Source organism: Gossypium arboreum, chromosome 11 (genome assembly GCF_025698485.1).
Source record: "Gossypium arboreum isolate Shixiya-1 chromosome 11, ASM2569848v2, whole genome shotgun sequence".
In the NCBI taxonomy this organism is placed as follows: Eukaryota; Viridiplantae; Streptophyta; class Magnoliopsida; order Malvales; family Malvaceae; genus Gossypium; species Gossypium arboreum.
In genome coordinates, this window is record NC_069080.1 from 132,279,714 (window position 1) to 132,304,260 (window position 24,547).

Genomic DNA, 24,547 nt, shown 5'->3' on the forward strand with positions numbered 1-24,547 from the left:
ATGAAATTAAAAACTTAAAAAATACGGAAGGATCAATTGGGTAATCTTCCCATTTAACAAAAACACGCGGATCCTCCCCGGGTCATCGGGTCAACGCGCGGATCCTAAGCTTTGAAACGATGTCGTTTCGTGCTTATTGGATTAAACCAAAACAGCACCGTTTCATTTATGCTGTATAAGCCAAACTTTAGTTCTAAAATCATTCTGCACCCTGTTTTTAAAAAAAAAACTTGAAAAACTCTCTGAAAGAGAGTTGAGAGCAGTCCTCTGAGCTTTGGTCTCCGTCGAGCCGAGCCCCGGTCATCGGACTCACGCGCCCATGCGCCGCCGCCTACTCCTCTCCGTATGGCAGTCGGAAGCCCATAAGTCTCGATTTTCAACGTGATTTCAACGGTAAATTCCTTTTTATTTATTTTAATGGTATTTGCATGGAAAAAAAATAAATAAATAAAGGTATATCACCTTTAAGAAAATGCTTGAACTTCTTTCTTTCTTTTGTATATGCGTGTGTATATTATTGTCTTTGTAAAAATCCGGCTCATTTACATTGTTCTGATTTGGGCCTTTTATAGCCACTGGAAATTTAAAAGGAAATGTTACAAAATCTGATTTTATTCCTTGCCATATTAGTTTCGATTCTGTGCCCTTTTCCTTCCTTTTGCAGGTTTACGGTGCGAATCACGGCGATGATGAGGGAATTGATAGCGGCTCGATACGAGGTCTGTGGATGCTTGCGGCGCTGAAAGGTGCAGAAACCCTAGGGTTCCTGACCTAGGGTTAAGCATTTGGGCCTTCGGGATGCAGCTTATTGGGTCTTAGTAGTAGGCTTTTAGAAATGGGTCTGTAATGTAACGGGTTGCGTCTACTGGGTAGTGTTGGTATTTGGGTTTGATTTAGGCTAATGGGGTATTGGGTGTTGGGCCACGAGTGTAATGGGTTTATGGGGTATAATTTGCCTTTTGGGCTTTATTTCTTTTGTAACATGGACTATACAAATTGGACATTTTTTTTTTTTTGGTTTTCTGTTTGGTTTATTAAGCCCGGGCGAATTTGGGCTATTATAATATTTTTATGTATATTATGTATATATATTTTTAATATATCACATTATTCATACATTTTTTTATTATCCCATGTAAATACCTTCAATATTATATTATGCCTATATTTTCGTCTATATTAGATATATACTTTTGATACTCAATACTATTATTATGAATATATTTTTGGTATATGTATGTATATATATATATTTTTTCTTTTATTAATATTATCATCATCATTTTTTAGTTTATATTATATTATTTTTATTTTTGTACATACTTTTAATATCGTTATTATATATAAATTTTCAATATATATATATATATGTATATTTATGTAATAGTTGTTTTCAATACTATTATTATCTCTAGTATGTATATATATATATATATATATATATATATATATATATATATATTAATACCATGTATATATTTTATATAATCTCATGTACATATTCTTGAATACTATGTTATATATATATATATATATATATATATATATATATATAATACCATATTTTGTATATATTATTATATCTATTTTATCTCTATTATATTTATTATTAATATTAGTACATATATTTTATTATATGGGTATATATATACTTTTATATATAATATTATTTCCATATATCGTTATATTTATTATTATACCTACTATTTTCACTATTGTCACTTATTATTTTATTTTAATATTATTATGTGTTATTTGGTGTACATACATCTTTTTATTACTATTATTATAATAATAATTATTATTATTAGTATATGTTTATTATATATGTATATATCTTTAATATATATATGTATATGTTTATGCAGAGATTATTAATAGTTGTTTTGTAACATTATTATTATTTCTAATATGTATATATATATCTTAATAACTATATCATGTATGTATTTTTAACACTTTTTATGTATATACTTTTAATATTATTATGTATTTATTTTAATATATATGTAAATATTTATGTAGGATTATTAATATATATATTTTTTATGTTATTAGTATTTCTAATATTTATTGTATATGTTCATTTTATATATATTATGTATATATATTTAGTATTATTATGAATACACTTTTCATTCCTATTATTACGTATATACTTTAATATATATATAGCACTATTAGTATTTTTAATATTATGTTTACGTCACTTCACTTATTATTATATGTTTAAATATATGTTCATCTCTATTTCGTGTTTAATAATATTATTACCATGTTCAATATCGCATATATTGTCATTGTTTTTAATATTATTGTCATATTTATTATTTGCTTGATGTATTTCTAACTCTTTTATTTTTGTTTTCCGCCCATTTTACATCATTTTACTATTCACTACTTTAAAGATTTTTATTCATGTTTTTTACTAATTTCAATAAATAAGGCAATGAACCAATTTAACATTAAGACATCGATTTCATCGCTATGTTGGGTGAAATTCGCCGGCTCGTGTTAAAAACGGGACACCCTTCTAAAAAAATCGAAACTAAAAATTCTCATTTTCAATCAGATCACGATTAAATGTCAAATTGAGTTCGTATTTTTGAAAATCAAGACAACACCTGTTTAATGAAGATACCAATTTGGGCGTCACGAGGGTGCTAATACCTTCCTCGCACGTAACCGACTCCCGAACCCAACTTTACTTTGGTTTTTGACGTAGACCTAAATTAGGCCTTCTTTTTAAAATATGAATTTTCTTTTAAAAGAAGAGGATTTATTAGGTGTCCGGTCACACCTAAGAAAAACGATCGGTGGCGACTCCCCTTTTTTAAAATGTAAAGTCGATTTTTAAATTTTAGATAAATTAACTCAACTAGCGACCGAAAGCAAAAAATTTTTATGTCACTACACGTGGTTTTATTGATGAATGGCGGATTCGTTGGAGAGAAATCTATGAAGTGTCAAGAGTCGAGAGTCGATAAACCCTTCCAACAAGTCCCCCGTCACATTCCATTCTTCAAGACTAAAAGCTAGCCTCATCAGGCTTAACTATCCTAAAGCTTGTCTCATCAAGCTCATCCATCACATTCCCTTCTTCTTGGCCAAGGCTCGCCTGATTAGGCTTGTCTATCCTCGTAGCCTCTTCAAGAAAACGGCTTGTCTCATAACTGACTCCCTCAAGGCTAACGCTCAGCTCGTCAGGCTTGCCTATATATTCCCTTTCTCAAGGCTGAGGTTTGCCTATCTTAATTGCAACACTAGTTCCAACAACATTTTCATGAGTAGGAAAAACAACACTAGTTCCAACAAGTTTGAAGAAGAAAAAAACATGAATTACAAGCTCTCCACATACATGTAGCAAAATCCTCTAAGTATGTACATACACACACATATATGTTATAATTTACAGATTCTGAACACCATTGACACATTAAAAATATATCCAAAAAGAGAAAAAGGCAAACCCAGCTTTGAGGTTCATTTGCAGGCGAGAGGGCTCACATCCCGCACGTCCTATGGAGGATGAGGGCCCCTTGCTCCAACCACCCTGGCCTTCTTGTACGCATCTGACATTAATCTTCTCTGGAACTGATACGACTCTTTGCTACCTAAACAAAACAATTCATCCACGTTAACAACTTCATATATCCAATTATAAACTGATTTAAGTATCCATTGTTAAAGGCGAGTATCCACTTTGGAGTGTCTCACTTCATCAACGATAAAGGTATTGCTTTTGGAACATTTATGCTCGGTTATAATTTCGGGTTTTTTTTATTTCTACTCCAAAGCTAACCAAGTGGTAGTGTTCTTATTTTCTAAGACTTTTTAGGGGCATGAAGTCAAACCACACTAAGGCCAAAATGATGAAATATTTCCTTGGTGGAATCTAGACACTCCCGCCAAACCCCATGAGCCTTTTTAGGCTCTACTCGGACTGAAGAGATAAAAACACAATACTAGAATCGAGCATAAATACCTCGGGAACAATACTACCATCATTGAGGAAGTGAGATATTCAAAAACAGATACTCACCCTCAACAATCTTAATAAACTACGAAATAAACTCTAATGAAATTAAAACAATAGTGACGAATTTAAAACTTGTGCTTAATAATGTCAACAAAAATATGCTTGAAGTCCTTATACTTTTACTATATTTGAAATGGTCAAGCTCACACAAAACTAATGATAATTATTTATGTCCTAAATATATAAAAACGAGATAAATTTCAAAATTATACGTAAACTTTGATTCAATGTTTAATTTATACATGAACTTTGATTTGGTGCAATTATACAAATGATTCATTTCTTGTGGTTTGAAATTTTATTTTGATTTAATTATACATATTTAAAGAAATATATACATCAAATTATTTTTATATTAGATAAATAAAATTATTTGTGTGTGTAATATATAAATATAAAATGATATTACCTTGATAATTGTATTAATAATTTTTATGAATTAGATAAAATGAAAAATCATATATAAAATTACAAAAATCAAAGTTAATGTATAAAATTACACACCAAATCAATTCATATATAGATTTATCCCATATAAATACAGATCTAGATATTAATCTGCCAATGAGGGGTGAATTGCCCAACTCAAACACAAATTATAATAATGATTTTAATTGGCATCCATTATCCATGGAGGAAAATGGGACAAATCATTTAAAGGACATATTTACCCTCCTAAAGTCCACCAATCAGACAAAAACTTAAAAATATTATCATTTAACCAAGGAAGAAAAGCTTAATATAAGATAGTCCCTAAAAATGAGACAACTGGCTTACTAGCTTAGTTAGTTGCAGCTTCATGCTACTAGCACAAAGGTCGCAAGTTTGAAACCTACAAACCAATTAACTTATTTTTTTAATTTTTTTTATCTTAGGATCTTTTATATCACAAAAGACAGATGAACAAGTTTCTTGTTTATCCTCTTTGACAAATCTTAGCCTTAACGGTAACAATTTCAACAGCACACCGGGTCTTTAACTCCACTCTCCAAGCTTGAATGTCTTGTATTGTCAAATTACAGCCTGTGCAATATTGGTGAAGGAGATATTCTTGGTCACATTTCTGGTCTGCCCTCTTTGAGACTTCTTAGTGATAACAAATTCACCAGCATAGCTGCGTCGTCTTTCCAATTTTCAAAAGCTTGAATCGTTGCCTGTGGTTCTAGGAAGAATGAAATGTGGTTATGGTGCTCACATTATAGCTATTGAAAGTTGGTCAGCGTGTAGCACCAGGAATAGCCAAGAAGTAGGCCATGCAACCCGAGCCATGCAAGAGCTGCTGAAGCAAGTGTAACTGCTGATATTTTGTTCATTTTGTAACTTTAGTTTGATGTAATGTAATTTAGTTCATTTTGAACTATGTTAGATTGATGTTTGATGTAATTTGACTGTGCTGGAGCTGTTAATCAGCTTTATTCAAGTGTACAAGCTTGGTTTTCAAATTTCAATGTATTAGTGGTAGTAGGTATTAATTAGGTGACCATATACTGATTTTGACAAGATGAATGCTTGGTTTATGTATTGACATTATGTCATTATTCATCCTTAATGAAAAATCTATCAGATTTCATCTATATGCTCCATCTATTTTCTTTGTTTCAATTTTGTTCTTGAATTCTTTTTTTATTTCTTCTGCAAGTCTCAAGCCTTGCTGCTCAAGTCAAAGCTGAACTTGCTTGTACTTTTTCCATATCACCAACAATTGGTATCTAGAGCCTTTAATCTTAGTGGACCTGTTTCTTTCTAACTTCAAATTGATGGCTTCATTAGGTTTCTCACCAACTGTACCACCAGTCTTCAAATGAAGAGGGCTATCACATATGGGTGGTCAAGATGAAGACCTACCTGCAGGCATTTGATTTGTGGGAGGTTGTAAATTCGGATGCTGAACCAGCACCATTAAGAGCCAATCCAACAGTGGCTCAGATAAGGCAGCATGCTGATGAAAGGACCAAAAGGCATAAAGCTATGACCTGCATTCAAACCTGTGTATCAGATGTCATCTTCACCAAGACTATAGCCTGTGAGACACCAAAGCAGGCCTGAGACAAATTGAATAAGGAGTTCCAAGGGACAGAGAGAACAAGGCAACAACAGCTTTTAAATTTGAGAAGAGATTTCGAGAATTTGAAGATGAAAGAGGAAAAAACTGTCAAGCAGTATTCAGATAGAATTATGGCTGTAGTTAACAGGATAAGCTCCCTGGATAGCAGTTCAGTGAAGCAAGAATAGTGGAGAAGGTGATCTCAACCTTACTTGAGAGGTATGAGGCAAAAATATCCTCCCTCGAAGACTCAAGGGACCTGACCAGCATTTCATTAACAGAGCTGATCAATGCTCCTTATGCACAAGAGCAAAGAAGAGCCAGCAGACTGGAGGAGCACCAAGAAGGTGCCTTTCAAGCCAAAACCAAACCTACCTCGAGCACCTCTGCCTACAAAGGCAAAGAGACTTGGAGAGACAAGCCAAAGTCAGATGCTGCAAGAAGAAGGGATCAACCCTACAGGCATTGCAAAAGGCCTAGTCATCCAGAGGCCAATCGCTGGTTTAGACCAGATGTGCAGTGCCAATATTGCAAAAAGATGGGCCATGTTGAAAAGCAAAGACAGACCAAGACAAAATCAACCACAACAGCCAAAGGCTGAAGCTTAAGTAGCAAAAGAGGGCAGTGACCATGACGAGCAAGTTTTTGCAATTTCATGCTCAGCTGCTAAGGAGAAGGCCACAAAGGAATGGCTTATAAATAGTGGCTCCACAAATCAGATGAAACCGGATGCTTCAATCTTTAAGACAATTGATAGAAGCTTCAAAACAAAGGTGAAAGTAGGTAATGGCCACTTCATCAAGGCAGAAGGTAAAGGGGATGTGCTGATAAGCACTCCCATAGGCAACAAACTTGTTTCAAATGTGTTGTTGGTGCCTGAAATTGGTAGAAACCTGCTCAGCATAGCTCAATTGCTTGAGAAGGGCTATACTGTGGTGTTCAAAAGCAGTGAGTTCCAAATTAGTGATCCAAGTGGATCCAAGCTTATGATAGTAGCCATGACAGATAAAAGTTTTTTTGTGGACTGGAACAAAGGCCTAGATAGTGCCTATATCGCTTCTTTAGATGAATCTAACCTATGGCACCAAAGGCTTGGTTATGCCAACTATAGATCAATGGACCAGCTAACTGAAGAAGAACTGGTTGAGAACTTCATCAACTCAGTTGAAAAGGAGGAGGTTTGTGAGGTATGTCAGCTAGGGAAGCAGACCAGACTGCCATTTCCTTCAAACAAGGCCTGGACAACTTCAGAAAGGCTGCAGCTTGTGCACACTGATTTGTGTGGCCCTATAAAGACTCAGTCATTGAATGGCAACAAATACTTCATTTTGTTTATTGATGAATATTCAAGATTTTGCTAGATTTACTTCTTGAAGCATAAATCAGAGGTGGCCTCTATGTTTTAAAAGTTCAAAGCTGCTGCTGAGACTAAAACAGGTTGCAAACTTAAGACCCTAAGGTTTGATAATGGAACTAAGTACACCTCAGCTCAGTTTCAAGCCTTTTGTGCTGAAGCAGACATTAAACATCAACTTACTAACACTTACACACCTCAACAGAACGGTGTAAATGAAAGAAAGAACAGGAGCTTGATGGATATGGCCAGATGCCTATTGTTTGAGAAGAATTTGCTCTTTGCCCAAAACCTTGTGAGCTGAGGTAGTTAACACTGCTATGTATACCCAAAATAAGCTTCCAACCAAGGCTTTGGGTCAAAAACTCCATTTAAGGCCTGGTTCGAGTTTAAGCTTTCACTGGCTCACCTTAGGGTCTTTGGTAGCATATGCTATGCACATGTTCCAGCAGTGAAGAGGGACAAGTTGGATAAGAAAGCTCAACCTGGTATTCTGGTAGGTTACAACACAGTCAAGAAAGGCTATAGGATCTTGGATCCTTCTTCAAACAAGGTGCTTATGAGCAGAGATGTAGTGTTTAATGAGAAGTCAAGCTGGAACTAGGAGAAGAATGAGCTAGAGATAGTTTCTGAAGAGCTTATGGAGGATCAAACTGAGCCTGATCAGAATGGTCCTGAAATAGATATTGATGATAAACCAGTCAGGGGTACTAGACCATTGGCTGAGATTTATGAAAGAGCTCAGGTAGCCATAGTAAAGCCAGGCTATTTTGAAGAGGCTGAAGCTCAGCAAGGCTGGAAACAAGCAACGACTAATGAAATCAGAATGATTGAAAAAAATTAGACTTGGGAATTAGTTGAAAGACCTGCCAACAGGAAGATCATTGGGGTGAAATGGGTCTGTCGAGCCAAACAGAATGCTGATGGAAGTTTGAACAAGTTGAAAGCAAGCTAGTTGTGAAGGGGTTTAGCCAAAAGTATGGCATAGACTATCTGGAGACCTTTGCACCAGTGGCTAGACTTGATACCATCAGGCTGCTAATTACCTTAGCAGCACAAATGCAGTGGAAAATTCATCAACTTGATGTGAAATCTGTTTTTCTCAATGGTTTTTTTGAAGAAGAAATCTTTATAGAGCAACTTCAAGGTTTCAAAGTGGCTGGTAAAGAAGACATGGTGTACAGACTAAAAAAGACCTTGTGTGGCTTGAAACATACACCAAGGGCCTGGTATAGTAGGATTGATAACTACTTGATCAGTTTGGGGTTTGAAAAGAGCATCAATGAGCCAACTTTGTATGTCAAGAAGAAAGGAGTAGAACCAAAACTCATTGTGTCCCTATATGTTGATGACTTGCTGGTGACAAGAGGAGATCAAGAAATGTTGGCTAACTTCAAAGCCAAAATGCAATAGAAGTTTGAAATGTATGATCTAGAAAGGATGACTTATTTCTTTGGCATTGAGGTGTCACAAATACAAAATGAAATATTCCTAAGTCAGAAGGCTTTTGCCTCCAAAATCCTAATTAAATTTTCCATGAAAAATTGCAAGGCAACAAGCACTCCAACTGCCATTGGAGAGAAGCTATCGAGCCAATGAGCCTTTAAATAGGTTAGTGAGTCTATCTACAGAAGTTTGGTAGGTTGCTTGTTATATTGCTCTCAAGATTCATGAATTGTTACAATGAGAAGCACTTTCAAGCTGCCAAATGAGTGCTCAAGTACATCAAAGGTACCCTGAGCTATGGAATGTTGTATAGCAAAGCTGAAAGCTTGAAATTGGTTGGTTATGCTGATAGTGACTAGGCTGTTTTGAATGATGATATGAAAAACACCTCAGGGTATGTTTTTACCCTTGGTTCAGCCATTTTTTCTTGGAGTTTGAAAAAGCAAAATGTTGTTGCTCAGTCTACTGCTGAGGTAAAATATGTGGCAGCTGCAGGAGCAGTCAATCAAGCTATTTGGCTAAGAAAGATCTTGGCTGATCTGAATCTTCACCTAAGGGAAGCAACAGAGATAATGTGTGACAACAAATCTACTATTGCAATTGCAAAGAATCCAATTTTCCATAGAAGGACAAAGCACTTCAACATTAAGCTTCATGTTGTAAGAGAAATGGAGCAAGCACAGGAAGTGAAACTGGTTCATTGTAGTTCTGAAGAGCACCTAGCTGACATTTTGGCAAAAGCCCTTAGTGTGTCAAGATTCTTACATTTGAGAGATGAAATGGGAGTTTGCAACATGCTAACCAAGGAGGAGTGTTGAAGGTTGGTCAGCATGTAGCACCAGGAACAGCCAAGAAGCAGGCCATGTAACCCGAGCCATGCAGGAGCTACTGAAGCAAGTGTAGCTGCTGATATTTTGTTCATTTTGTAACCTTAGTTTGATGTAATGTAATTTAGTTCATTTTGAACTATGTTAGATTGGTGTTTGATGTAATTTGATTGTGATGGAGCTGTTAACCAGCTTTGTTCATGTGTACAAGCTTGGTTTTCAAGTTTCAATGTATTAGTGGTAGTAGGTATTGATTAGGTAACCATATACTGATTTTGACAAGCTGAATTCTTGGTTTATGTATTGGAATTATGCCATTATTCATCCTTAATGAAAAATCTATCAGATTTCATCTATATACTCCATCTATTTTCTTTTCTTTCAATTATGTTCTTAAATTCTATTTTTGTTTCTTCTGCAAGTCTCGAGCCTTACTGCTCAAGTCAAAGTTGAACTTGCTTGCACTTTGTTCATATCACCAACAATAGCCATTAACTAATACACATTGGCTGAGAATACTAGTGCAATAACATTGCTGGTTAAGGTTGATTAATCTCTTTTTTTTTCATGGTTTTAGTTACAGAACCATCAAGTATGATTGATGCTTTCATTTGTAGGCATTTGTGAATTAAAGAAAAGAGTCTGAAATCCCAGAATGGTTCAGCCAACAGAGAGGCAGTTCTGTAAATGAAATACCTCTACCTCTCAATGTGATGTAATGGAACTAGAAATATATTGGTGTAGAAATATATTGGTGTTCTTAATACCAACATGAAATTGATATATGGTTGATGATCAAAGAAGGCAAAATGCATTTTGAAATTAAAAGTTCAATTCTTATATCATTTTTAAGTAAAATAAAATTTGACACATTTAATACATAAAAATGAGATGATAAAACTTTTCATTTGGAAAAATAGTGTTCTAACAAGGGGATTTAGCTAATGCTTTTCTCTATCGAGGCAACATAACTTTTAGGTATTAATGTTTTTGTATATTTTGAATCTCATTTTTTATTTTGCTCATTGTTAACAGGGAATTGAGCAAGATACTAGATGTCTTTTCAGAAATGAAAAAATTGAGATTGCTTAAAGTTCTTTGCTCCTTAAATTGTAATCATCTCAAATATCTTTCCAATAAGCTACAACTTTTAGATTAGATGGGATATTCTTTAAGATTCTTACCTTTAAGCTTCCAACTGACTACCTTGTTGCGGGAAAAGGGATGATTGATTCTAATGAAACGCAATCCTTATGAACTAGAATTTTTTATGTAGAACAAATATAAAACATTTTCACCCTGGGTGCCACATACATCAGAAGTGAATAAATGTAGTCTCAATATCAAAGTAAATGGGTGTTCATGATGTTACCGATGGTGGCCAAGCACATTTGCTATGAAAATTAAGATTGCAAATCGAACAATGATAACAAAATCCTGTAAGATTGATATGGCAAAGACAAAGGTTCGGCTTAAACTCGAGAACAAGTTGCTGTTTGGGGTGGCAAGGGTGACTAATTTCAAGGGGTAATTCAACAAATTTTCTATGGAAAAAAATATTGCAATCGAAACAACCATATGAATCATTCACCAATTTGGTTGAACAACCAGAGCAATAACTCCATCGGAATAGATCATTATGTTTATTAATGGATGTGGATGGGCAAGATGGAAGATCTTTATGAAGTTTCCACAAGTGTCACATTCAATCAAACAACATTTGAGGTGAAAGGCAATTTTACATGAGCAACAACCTTAGTAATGAACACGCCGCAAGCCTTTAAACTAAATTAGAAATTCCATTAATGAAACTTTAAACATGATGATGTCCCAGAAATAATTTAGAAATCGAAATAAAATCTAAATGCAATAATAATTACTTTCAAGACAGAAACATGATTGATCCAAATGTTGAAGGTAACTTGAATCGAATTAGTAGCTCTCCAAATGCCATTTCCATCCAAGCCATTTTGCATTTTGCTTCCTCAATACATAATTTATGGTACTCCAGTGCACCAATTAGACCACCACGATTGTTTCTTAGCATGGAACGCACGTAAAACTCGAAACAATAAAGTACGCTATTTGCTAATGGGCTTGCTTCCCCTATTAGGGAAGAAGGTCGAGCACCCAGCCCTCACCCTCTACTCAGCTGTCGTTGGTTGGACCCCAACGGAAATTTGTCAATGCCCAGCGGGTTTCTTTATGAATGGTGGAATATGGTGGTTAGGAAAAGACCATGCCTTGAAATTTTCTCGTATCTAGATTCGATCTACCTATCATAAACGTCCATGATATCATAAGGGAGATTCGACCAATTGTACCCCTTTTTTTTGGTGGAAGCCTCTCTTGTTTGTAATTATACCAGTTGTAGTCATCTCTCCTTCAAAGGTAATGACCTTGGATGGATGTTGAGATAATAAGAGCATGAGGAATAGAGAATACCAATATCACTTGGACGTTAATCCACCTTTAGTTCCCTTTTATTTTTAGGGAAATAAAATTTTAAGAGGAGCTAAGCCTAATTTTACCATAAATTTGATTACATTATAATATTATAAAAAATTAAACCACCTTTGTCTTTGAATTAATTCATCTTAAGAAAATTACAAAAAAATAATTCTTATCTAAAAGTAATTCTTCTCCAAATGAAATTGAAAACTATCTACCATATTTCACCATTAATATTATCTACGATAGTAATAATTTATTCATACACTAAGGAAACAATATTAATTTCATTGTTGAGAGGTAATTCTTTTCTAAATGGGATTGGGAAAACTATTTCCTTATATATATATATATATATATATATATAAATTTAGGTACATATCTCTTAATATTCTAAGTTTGTGTGAAGAAAAAAAGAATGGTGGTTAAAGTAGTGAATATCAAGGTTCTCAGAAATGGTGTATTTGGTCAAAACTGTAGTTCCAATTTATAATCAGATTTATGCATTAAAATCTACCAACGAAGAATACTCTCTTTTTTACGCAGGGAAAAAGAAATCATTCTAAAGTTTGTTGATTGTCCCAATATTATTCAATGCTATGGTGGTTTCACGAGCGTTGAGCGAGAACAAGGAATGGTTTATAATATGTTCTTTGAATATGCTCCAGGAGGTAGCCCGCTAGACTTGATGAATAGGTATGGTGGTAAAATCCCAGAAAGGGATGTTAACTGTTATACCCTAATGATACTCGAAGGGCTTCTAGACATTTATAAGAAAGGGTACATTCATTCGAATCTAAAACCGGGTAATATTTTGGTTTTCCCTCTTCAACATGGTAACGATTTATCTACTTTAAAGATTACAAATTTCGAATTAGCTAAACAACAAGGGGTAAAAGATACGATACGAGGTTTGGGTTTCAAGGTACAAGGTATTACATGTCTCCTGAATCGATTGTCGAATAAGTTACTGGTACATTGGATATATGGTCGTTGGGCTGCATTGTGGTTCAAATGATTATGGGAAGATTTCCATGGGACACTTGTGATGGAGATGAATTAAGAGACAAGCTTTTGAGATGAGAATCACCTAACATACCAGAAGACATGTCGAAGCTAGGGAAGAGTTTCTTGAAGGAATGCTTTGTTATTGATCCAAACAAAAGGTGAAATACTAGTAAGCTACTATGCCATCGCTATCTTCTTCTACTAGAGCACATGCTTCCCGGAGATCACCGACAACCTTTTCCATATTTTTAACAGCAAAAAGTATTATAGTCTCGGAATATTCCACCACCACCTGGTTTTAACATTCCTAATAGTGTCTTGTTGGAAATGAGAAAATTTTTAGAGGAATAAAGGTTAAGAAAGATGAGTAGTTGCTATGAGCAAGGAAGTAAGCTTCAAATAGAAGAACAAAGGTTAAGAAACACCTTATTCTAATCAACATCAAATAGAGGAAGTAAACTTCTATACGGATGCCACTTATAAATCCCCCTATCTTGCCACTTATAAATCCCCCTATCTTGCCACTTATATTTTATTTTCACAAAATTTGGGTCACACAATTCTAACTATTAGATTCTAAGAGTAAAGTGTATAGACACTCAATTTTGCCCGGGCCCAGAAATAAGTCCAAAAAAATAATAAACCCAAAAAAAAATGGAGAGGCCAAGGTAAAAACCCGCAAAGGGCGCCTTGTGACCAAAGGGGTTTTGAGTTGAAAACCCGAAAGGGCAGCTCAAATTTTGAAGAGCACACTGTAATCTTGCTATATCTGATTCAACGAAGAGTGAAGCGCATTGCATATCGGGGCATCAACAAAGTACTTTGGATCTTTTAAACACATGTTGAATTCAAGAAAGTCTTCATGGAGTTGGCATATAAACGCTCAAGCGGCAATATCTAGGGCATCTAACTTTTGTCCTGTTTGCTATCTTTAGATTCTTTTTCTTCTCAAATATAGGCTTTCAGATTACTTTTCTTTGTATTTTTGACAAATTTATTCAAATCTAATTATTCTCAAGATTAAATTCATCTTCCATTATTCTTAAAATATGTTGCATTAAAATAATGATAGATGAACTAAATAATTTTCACAAATGAAGTTTTGCTCATTACTCTGGAAATTTCTAGATAATACAAGAAACTAAAATAGAACAATTGTTCGAAGAATTCACGTAAGTGAAGTTTGAAAGAACTCGAGGAAATTCTTTCTTTAGTCCAAAATGATGATTGGACAAATCAAACGATTCGGTCCTAAGAAAGGATCATCTTACAGACATTTTTGGTGGGTCATAGCATTTGAAGACTGGTACAAACCCACAGGCTGAGTAGGAATGATACTTTGAGAAAAATAAGGATAAACTTCGACGAAAGAATGAGTGGTGACGTCTGGAATAGGGGTCGTATTCATAAACATTTTGCATTATAACAGGTTTAATTAGGAGCATTTGACTCAATTCGATCATAGCATCCTAATCATTAGGCATGAACTCATACACATTATACAGGTTATGTCCTTCAAGGGACAATGAAGATTGATGTGCCTTAACCCCCTAAGCAGTAGGATAACAGGCTAAAGCATAGCAGATTTAACCTTCAGGTGTTTACTCTGAAGCGGATCCAAGATGATTTAACATCTCTGTATTATTAGAGAACAAATCGAAGAAACAGATTTGGCATCTCCATATTCGACGGAGAGCAGATCAAAGACATAGCAGATCTAACCTTCGGATGTTTTCACATCGAAGTAGATCCAAGATGATTTGGCATCCTTGCATTGACAAGGAGCAGATTGAAGACATAGTAGATTTGGCTTTCAAGTGTTTACGCTGAAGTAGATATAAGATGATTTGGCATCTCTGTACTATCAGAGAACAAATCGAAGAAATAGATTTGGCATCTCCATATTCGACGGAGAGCAGATCGAAGTAGATCTAACCTTCGGATGTCTTCACATCGAAGTAGATCCAAGATGATTTGGTATCCTTGCGTTGACAAGGAGCAGATCAAAGACATAGCAGAGTTGGCTTTCACGTGTTTACGCTAAAGTAGATCTAAGATGATTTGGCATCTCTATATTGTCAGAGAACAAATCGAAGAAACAGATTTGGCATCTCCATATTCGACGGAGAGCAGATCGAAGACACAACAGATCTGACCTTCATTGCAGCAGATCCAAGATAATTTGACATCTCTGTATTAGACGAGGAGCAAATCAAAGACACAGCAGATCTGACCTTCATTGAAGCAGATCCAAGGTGATTTGGCATATCTGTATTAGACGGGGAGCAGATCGAAGACATAACAGATTGGACCTTCATTGAAGCAGAACCAAGATGATTTGGCATCTCTGTATTAGATGGGGAGCAGATCGAAGACATAACAGAATGGACCTTCATTGAAGCAGATCCAAGATGATTTGGCATCTCTGTATTAGACGGAGAGCAGATCGAAGACATAACAGATCTGACCTTCATGTGTTTACACCGAAGTAGATCCAAGATGACAGATTTGGCATCTCAGATAGACGGGAGCAAATCGAGATAAGATTTGGCATCTCAGATTAGACAGGAGTAGATTGAAGAAGCGATTTGGCGTCTCAGATTAGACGGGAGCAGATCGAAGATAATGATTTGGCATATCTCAGATAGACGGGAGCAGATCAAAGATAGCGATATCGCCTTCCGAGTTGCGATGAAGCGATTGAAGCGATCAAGAGGCCATTTAAAGAAGATCAAGGATCAAGAACTCAAGACTCGGTGAGCCGGACAAAATTGGTCATTTTATAGTCTTTGCTCTATTCTGTTACAAAATGAGCAAAGAGGGCAACATAGACTCTTAATTTTGCCCGGGCCCAGAAATAAGTCCAAAAAAAAACTCAAAAAAAAACTGAAGTCCAAGTTCAGTCCAGAATTACAAATATAATTTGGCCCAATCGGAATGGCCCATTACTTGAAAAGATTTAAGGTCCATCTACAAGCTTGACTCATATGGAAATATAATCTTTAATGATATGCAATCTTAGATATGATACAATCTTAGATATGATTGCAATCTTAGATATGATATGCAATCTTAGAAGATATGATTTTGTAATCTTAGAGATTTAATTTGTAGATACCTTTTAATCTTAACCGTTGATGTAATTGATCTGTACCGTTGGATTTGAGGAGGTTCTACTATAAATAGAGGCCTCTCCCTTCATTGTAAACACACTGGCGTTTTGGGAAACAATAAAAATTTTTGAGAGCTTTCACTCAAATATCTCTCCCTCTTACGTTCTTATTTTCTACGGTTTGTTCTTATTTTATTATTTGTTCATCTTCGTTTTTCAACCCCTTTTATTTTGATTTAATCCATGTTTCCTGATTTTTTATATATTTTAATTTTTTAAATAATTTTAGTATCATATCAAACTCTTTCATTTTTAATAATTTTTTTAGTATTATTCTTAGTAAATTATTTTTAAAATTTTATTCAAATCATTATTTTTAAAAAATATATTTCATTTAATTGTCATATTTTATCCAAAAGTTTTTCTAAAATGAGGCAATGTTTTTCGTATTTAGGAATTAGGGAAATAGTGCCCTAACATGCTGGGTTGCAATTTCCCATTTGTCTAAATGCCTAAAGTATCCTTCTAAATAGATTTTGTAAATCACGAGATGATTTCAGTTACGAGAGTTTAAGAATATCGTGTCCTATCATGCTGGATGTGATGTTTGTATTCTTTCGGAGCTAAGGAATCTATAATTCCGGTTTTAAAAAAGTGATCCTATTTTTAAATCCTTTCAATTTTTTGACATTAAGACAGACTATTCAATTTGGTACCAATTTTGGGCGTTGCGAGGGTGCTAATCCTTCCTCGTACGTAACCGACTCCCGAACCTGTTTTCTTAATTTTCGTAGACCAAAACATTTTATAAGGTGATCCAATCACACCTAAAAAGGTTAGTGGCGACTCCCGTTTTCGTTTTTCAAAAGTCGATCCCCATTTTTCAAACATCCCTTTAAAAAATGGTTTCAACAAAGTGTTTGTGGACATGCTTCTAATATCTCAAATGTTTCGCATTGCAAATAAAAAAGTTGGAGAGAAACCAAAAGCAATAAATTCTATAGATTTTTTTTTCAGAATTTGAGTCTAATTTTGTCACTAAAACTCTGTTTTACTTTTGTTTATATATATAAATATTCATTCGAATTGGATAATCACGATTCCTTATCCAAATATTATTCCTTTTATATAGACTATAAAAGTGCCTACTAATACAATTTCCTCATTTATCATCTTTCATGGCAAATTTTTGCAGTAACCCATCAAGAATTTATATGCAGAAAAAGAGGTGGTCTAATTGCTTTACACTTTTAAATCTCACGATGAAATCCTCTTGAAATTGCAGCTTATACCAAATACTAAAATAGTTACGCCAACATGGAATGACAACTTATTCATACCACCCTTTTCTTTTCTGATAAAAGGAGATTGCATGAAGTATCACCCAAAATATTCCAACAAAACAAAAACTGGTAACTTTACTTCTAATTTCCAATTGATCTGATTTCAAGAGTCATGTACAAAGGAGGCATAATCCAAACCATTAACTTTGTTCTTTGGTCCAAAACTTCTACGACATCTTCGACTCTCTTTTTATTTTTTGGTTTTAATTTTGTACCTAATCAGAAATCAAATAATAAACTCAAAATTAGTGACATCTCATTAAAAAATTTATTGAAATTAAGCCCAATAAACATGTAAATTGGGCATACAACATATTTTAACATAGGCAAACTGTAGTTTGATTTTTTTTATTGCTTCTACGAAGCTTGACTAGGTTCGATTACTATCTTATTGATTGAGTTGATTTTTATAGCAAAAGTGAATGATAATTATAGATGCTCAAGGCTGTTGGAGCAAACTTGGGAATGATTTGAATGCATTGGAAGGCTCCAGTCTAAACACCTTAAGATTCCATGGAGTTGGTGTCATCAACCTAACCGTTTTTCTGGGTTTATAAATTTGTTAATTTTGAGCTTCTTTTTGAATTTTTATTAGGTACTTGAGACATACCCGACCCGATCTATGGACAGGTCTACTTGTACTTGATGAATCGATTCTTAGTGGCCAATCACCATTTGAGAAGCTTTTTGCTAAAAAAGCCAACTATATCTTTCTTAGAGTTTTTAGTTGTAAATGTTTCCCTTTCACGGACCTTTTAATTAACATAAACTTGACTATCGTTCAACCTCGTGTATAGACTTGTTCATGGATCAAGCCACCAGACCTGCTCAAAAAGTGAGAGAGTTTGGACAAAAATATAAACCTAAAAAATAAGATTTAACAAAAAATAAATAAAACCTATTTTCTAAATGAGCCAAGCCTCAAATAAACTTTTTTTTACCCGAAAGATGGCCTGCGTATAATTTTCAATCAACCACATAATAATAATAAAGTGAAAAGGATTATAGAAGTTTGTGCAAAACCCAACCCCTACAGTCTTGTAATTATAATTAAAATCTAAGAGAATTTTAATTATTAAATAATTTAATATATATTCACCTGGAATTTTTGCATTCATTACGTTTACATGTTAAAAAAAGACATTCAAAATCAAAATATTATCAACAAATTTAATGATTTCAATACTTAATTTAAAAACAGTTAACAATAGGAGATTTATTGTGTGAAAAAATAATAATAAAGAACACACAAATTTTACGTAGAAACCCTTTCGGAAAAAAACCACGGGCAGAGGAGAAGAAAATTCACTATGTCAAAAAATTTGAATTCAATACAAGAGGAATAGACTATGTCTATTTATAGGCTTGTAAAGCCATATTCTAGTAGGATTGAAACACCTTATCCTAATCAATATAAAATAGATGGAGTTTAATAAGGTCTAAAAAACCTTATTCTAAAATAAAATAAAAGAAGTCTAGTTCTATATGGATTTTACTTTTATTTTATTTTCCATCATATTTTATTTAAATAAGAATTCGGGTCACTTAATTCTAACAATCTCCACCTTGACACAAGTTCTCAATGAACAAGTTCTTCATCATGAACTTTCAATGAACAAGTTATCCACCTCTTCCATAAAACCCCTTAAGGGTTTAACTTCAACAATGAACACCAACCAAGTCTAAGCAATGCTCAAACTTGGTTATAGGAAGTGACTTAGTCATCATATCTGCAAGATTTTCATGAGTACTAATTTTGCTCACAACAATATCACCACGAGCAATAATATCACGAACAAAATGATACCAAATATCAATGTGTTTTGTTCTCTCACGAAACATTTGATCTTTTGTAAGGAAGATGGCACTCTGACTGTCACAAAATATTGTCCTGATTTGAAGGTCTTCATTGAGTTCACTAAATAGTCCCTTCAACCAAATAGCTTCTTTACAAGCCTCAGTAATCGCCATGTACTCAACTTTAGTGGTAGATAAAGCGACTGTAGTTTGCAAAGTGACTTTCCAACTAATTGCACAACCTCCAATTGTAAAGACATAACCTGTGAGAGATCTTCTTTTATCAAGGTCTCCAGCAAAATCAGCATCAACATACCCTATGACTCCATCTTTAGTTCTTCCAAACTGTAAGCAAACATCAGTAGTGCCTCGTAAGTATCTTAAAATCCACTGAACTACTTTCCAACGTTCTTTACTGGGATTTGCCATGTATCGCTAATCGCGACCGATCGCATATGATAAATCCGACGTAAACAAACCATAGCATACATGAGAGATCCCACTGCACTAGAGTATGGAACATGTGACATGTACTCAATCTCATCATCTGATTGTGGAGACAAAGCCGATGAAAGTCTGAAATGGGCTGCTAAAGGAGTACTAACAAGCTTAGCACTCTGCATATTGAACCTACAAAGAACTTTTTCAATGTACCCCTTCTGACTTAGGTACAATTTACTTTCTTTTCTATCTTTGAGAATCTCCATACCAAGTATCTTCTTTGCTGGTCCTAAATCTTTCATCTCAAATTCTTCACTTAGTTGGGCTTTGACCTTTCTTATCTCTCATTTATCTTTTGCTGCTATCAACATGTCATCAACATAAAGAAGTAGATACACAAAACAATCATCACTGTTTTTCTTAAAGTAAACACAACTGTCTAAACTACTTCTTTTGAAATCATGAGAAGTCATAAAGGTCTTGTACCACTATCTTGGTGACTGTTTCAAACCGTAAAGGGACTTTCTCAGCAAGCAAACATAGTCCTCTTTTTCTGAGACTATAAAACGCTCTGGTTGTTGCATGTAAATATTCTCCTCAAGTTCTCCATGTAAAATGCGCTTTTACATCTAACCGCTCAAGCTCCAAATCATGCATGGCCACAATACCAAGCAAAGCTCGAATCGAACTATGCTTAACAATTGGAGAACACATCTGCGAAGTCCACTCGAATTTGATCAACCCTTTGCAACAAGCTTTGCTTTATATCCGAGTTCTTCAAACTCGGGGTCCCTTCTTTCTTTTTAAACACCCATTTACAACGAACAGCCTTTTTACCTTTAGGAAGTTTCACAAGGTCCCATGTTCTATTTTTGTGGAGTGATTCCATCTCTTCTTGCATAGCAAACATCCACTTTTCTGAATCTTCACAGCTAACTACCTCAGAATAATTAGATGGCTCTTGATTCGTATCTATATCTTCAGCCACATTTAAAGCATAAGCAACTAGATCAGCCTCGGCATACTTCTTTGGAAGTTTAATTTCTCTTCTAGTTCTGTTTTTGGCAATAGAGTATTATGGTGAAGAAGCAACTCTATTCTCAATTTTTGTTATGGCTTGAGGAGTTGACTCTGTATTAATCTGATGCTCCACCTACTTTTGATTTTCTTTATTGGAAGAGTCTTTAAGAGATAAGTTAGGTAGCATAGCAGTTTCATCAAAAACAAAATCTCTGCTAATCATAACTTTTCTATTTTTAGGACACCATAACTTATACCCTTTTACACCAGCTTTATAACCAAGAAAAATGCATTTAATGGATCTCGGTTCCAATTTTCCATTATCAACATGAGCATACGCAGGACACCCAAAGATCTTTAAATCAGAATAATTAGCAGGATTACCAGACTATACCTCTTGTGGAGTCTTTTTCTCAATGGCAACGGATGGAGATCAATTGATCAAAAAACATGCAGTAGAGGCTGCTTCTGCCCAAAATGACTTTGGTAAGCTGGCATTTGACAACATACATCGAACCTTCTCCATGATCGTTCTGTTCATTTGTTCTGCTACGCCATTTTGCTGTGGAGTATGACGAACTGTCAAATGTCTCATGATCCCTTCTGACTTGCACAATCTATTAAACTCATTAGAACAGAACTCTAAGCCATTGTCTGTGCGGAGGTATTTTATTTGTTTTCCCGTCTATTTTTCAATCATAATTTTCCAAGACTTAAATGTAGAAAACACATCGCTTTTCTGCTTCAGGAAGAACGCCCAAACTTTTCTAGAAAAATCACCAATAAAGGTTAGCATATAATTAGCTCCACCTCTCGAAGGCACTCTAGATGGCCCCTACGAATCAGAATGAATATACTCTAATGTTCCCTTCGTGTTATGGATTCCTCTAGCGAATCAAACTCTCTTTTGCTTCCCAAAAACACAGTGCTCACAGAAATTCAGTTTGCAAATTCCTTGCCCATCACTTTTGCTCAATTCTGCCATGCCATTCTCACTCATATGCCATAGGCACATATGCCAAAGTTTAGTAATATTATCATCTGACAAGGAAGAGGAAGCGATAACTGTATCACCAGTAACAGTAGAACCCTACAAAACATATAACTTGGCAATCTTTCTTTTCCCTTTCATCACAACAAGGGACCCTTTGGAAATCTTTAAAACCCTACTTTTTAGCTGTGTATCTGTACCCTTTTGAATCAAGAGTACTCAACAAAATTAAATTTCTTTTCAATTCTAGAACATGCCATACGTCACTAAGTGTTCTGACAACTCCATCAAACATCTTAACTTTAATTGTTCCAACACCTGCGATTTTACACAAAGCATTATTTCCCATCAAAACAACACCTTCAGACACTGTTTCGTAAGTTGTAAACCAATCTCGATTGGGACTCATGTGGAAGGTGCAACCTGAATCAAGTATCCACTCCTCGCTTACTTTAGAATCATTGACAGAAACGACTAGAAGTTCATCATCGCTGTAGTCTTCTACAACATTAGCTTCACCGGAATTTTCTGGTTGTTTTCCCTTTTGATTCGCAGCCTCCCTTTTAATCTTATTTTGTAGCTTATAGCACTCAGATTTAATGTGCCCTTTCTTCTTGCAGAAGTTACAATTTTTACCTCTGTTTGAAGACTTCGATTTACCCTTAGATTTACCACGAGGATTCCGTTCCTGTGTCCTACCACGATCATCATCAGCATTCTGATCTTGTCTCTCACGAACAATGAGACCTTCTCCCTGAGAGTCGAGTTTAACCACAAGATGCTTCATCTTATCATACGAGGTTAAAGAATCATAAACCTCATCAACTGTGAGAGACTCGCGGCTATATAAAATCGTGTCTTTAAAGGTTGAATAAGACGGGGGCAACGGACAAAGTAGAATCAACCCTAGATCTTCCTTATCATACTGAACCTCCATGGCCTCCAAGTTTGAGAGAATTTCTTTAAACACTGTTAAGTGTTCGTGTATAGACGCACCTTCCTCCAAACAATGAGCATAAAGACACTGCTTCATATGCAACTTGCTTGTTAGATTTTTCAACATACATATTTGTTATAGCCTCTTCCATAATGCAGCGGCAGTTTTCTCTTTCATCACATCTTGCAAAATTTCGTTGGACAAATGCAGATGTAATTGTGTTAACGCCTTTCGATCCTTACGCTTCTTCTTTTCATCTGTTAATGTCGAAGGCATCTTATCTATCCCTAGCAAGGCATCTTCCAGATCCATCTGCGCAAGAACTACTTGCATTTTAATCTGCCACAACGTAAACCTGGTGTTGCGATCCAACAGCGAAATTTCATACTTTAAAGACGCCATTACCGTGATAGAGATGAACAACCCGGAAGCTCGGATACCAATTTGTGAAAAATAAAATAAAAAAATAAAATAAAATAAAGAACACACAAATTTTACGTGGAAACCCTTTTGGGAAAAAACCACGGGCAGAGGAGAAGAAAATTCACTATGTCGAAAAATTTGAATTCAATACAAGAGGAATAGACTATGTCTATTTATAGGCTTGTAAAGCCATATTCTAGTAGGATTGAAACACCTTATCCTAATCAATATAAAATAGATGGAGTTTAATAAGGTTTAAAAACCTTATTCTAAAATAAAATAAAAGAAGTCTAGTTCTATATGGATTTTACTTTTATTTTATTTTCCATCATATTTTATTTAAATAAGAATTCGGTCACTTAATTCTAACATATTGAATAATAATTATAATACTCAAATTGTAATTTCATCTTTTATTCTATTTGAATAACAAAATACTAATTTCAAATTTGATTTGAATTGAAATTCAATTTTTTTCTTTCCAATCAATATTATAAATACATACATTCAATTCCACTATCATTCATCATACGCTTAGTTTCATAGGATTTTATTATAATTTGCTGCCTTCGACCAACCATGACGAAAAGATTTGTTTTCTTTGCCATTTTTGTTTTATTTTTCTTTGTTTCCATCTCATCATCTAATGGTGATAGTGATTTAGTGTTCCAAAATTACATTAATATCAATCTTACAAAATTCATCGATGGTGATGGCGGTGTTCATTTCAAAAACTATAGTCAAATCAATCTTAATCGCGTTACTGGACCAGAAAGTATTGCCTTCGATTGTAAAGGTGAAAGACCATATGTCGGTATATTCGACGGAAGAATCTTAAAATGGAAGCCCAATTTTGGTTGGCAAGAAGTTGCCATCCCTTCATCATTCAGGTAGATTCACATCTTTGTCGTTTTTTTTATCCTATTCATTTTTTATAGTTTTATTTTTATAGTTATAAATCAATTTTCATCAAAAGGTTTTTAACTTTTGGTTTTTCCTTTGGATCAGGGAAAGGAAATTGTGCGATGGCACAAAAGATTCAAACGTTGAACCCATATGTAGAAGACCATTGGGCTTGACGTTCGATAGTCGAACATGTCATTTATATTTAGCAGATGCCTATTTCGGTCTTGTTGGAAAGGAGAAAAATTTTAGTGGAACAAAGGTTAAGAAAGATGGGTAGTTGCTATGAGCAAGGAAGTAAACTTCAAATAAAGGAACAAAGGTTAAGAAACACATTATTCTAATCAACATCAAATAGAGAAAGTAAACTTCTATACGGATGCCACTTGTAAATTCCCCTATCTTGCCACT

At 34.7% G+C, this 24,547-nt stretch overlaps 1 long non-coding RNA gene across 1 annotated transcript; it reads left to right on the plus strand.

Moving 5' to 3' along the window:
* The first annotated feature begins 362 nt into the window (after nucleotides 1-362).
* On the plus strand, nucleotides 363-1,089 carry LOC108472754 (uncharacterized). Its single transcript, XR_001869596.2, has 2 exons — nucleotides 363-393; nucleotides 665-1,089. It is a non-coding gene; the product is annotated as an uncharacterized LOC108472754 (long non-coding RNA).
* Nucleotides 1,090-24,547: the final 23,458 nt, after the last annotated feature.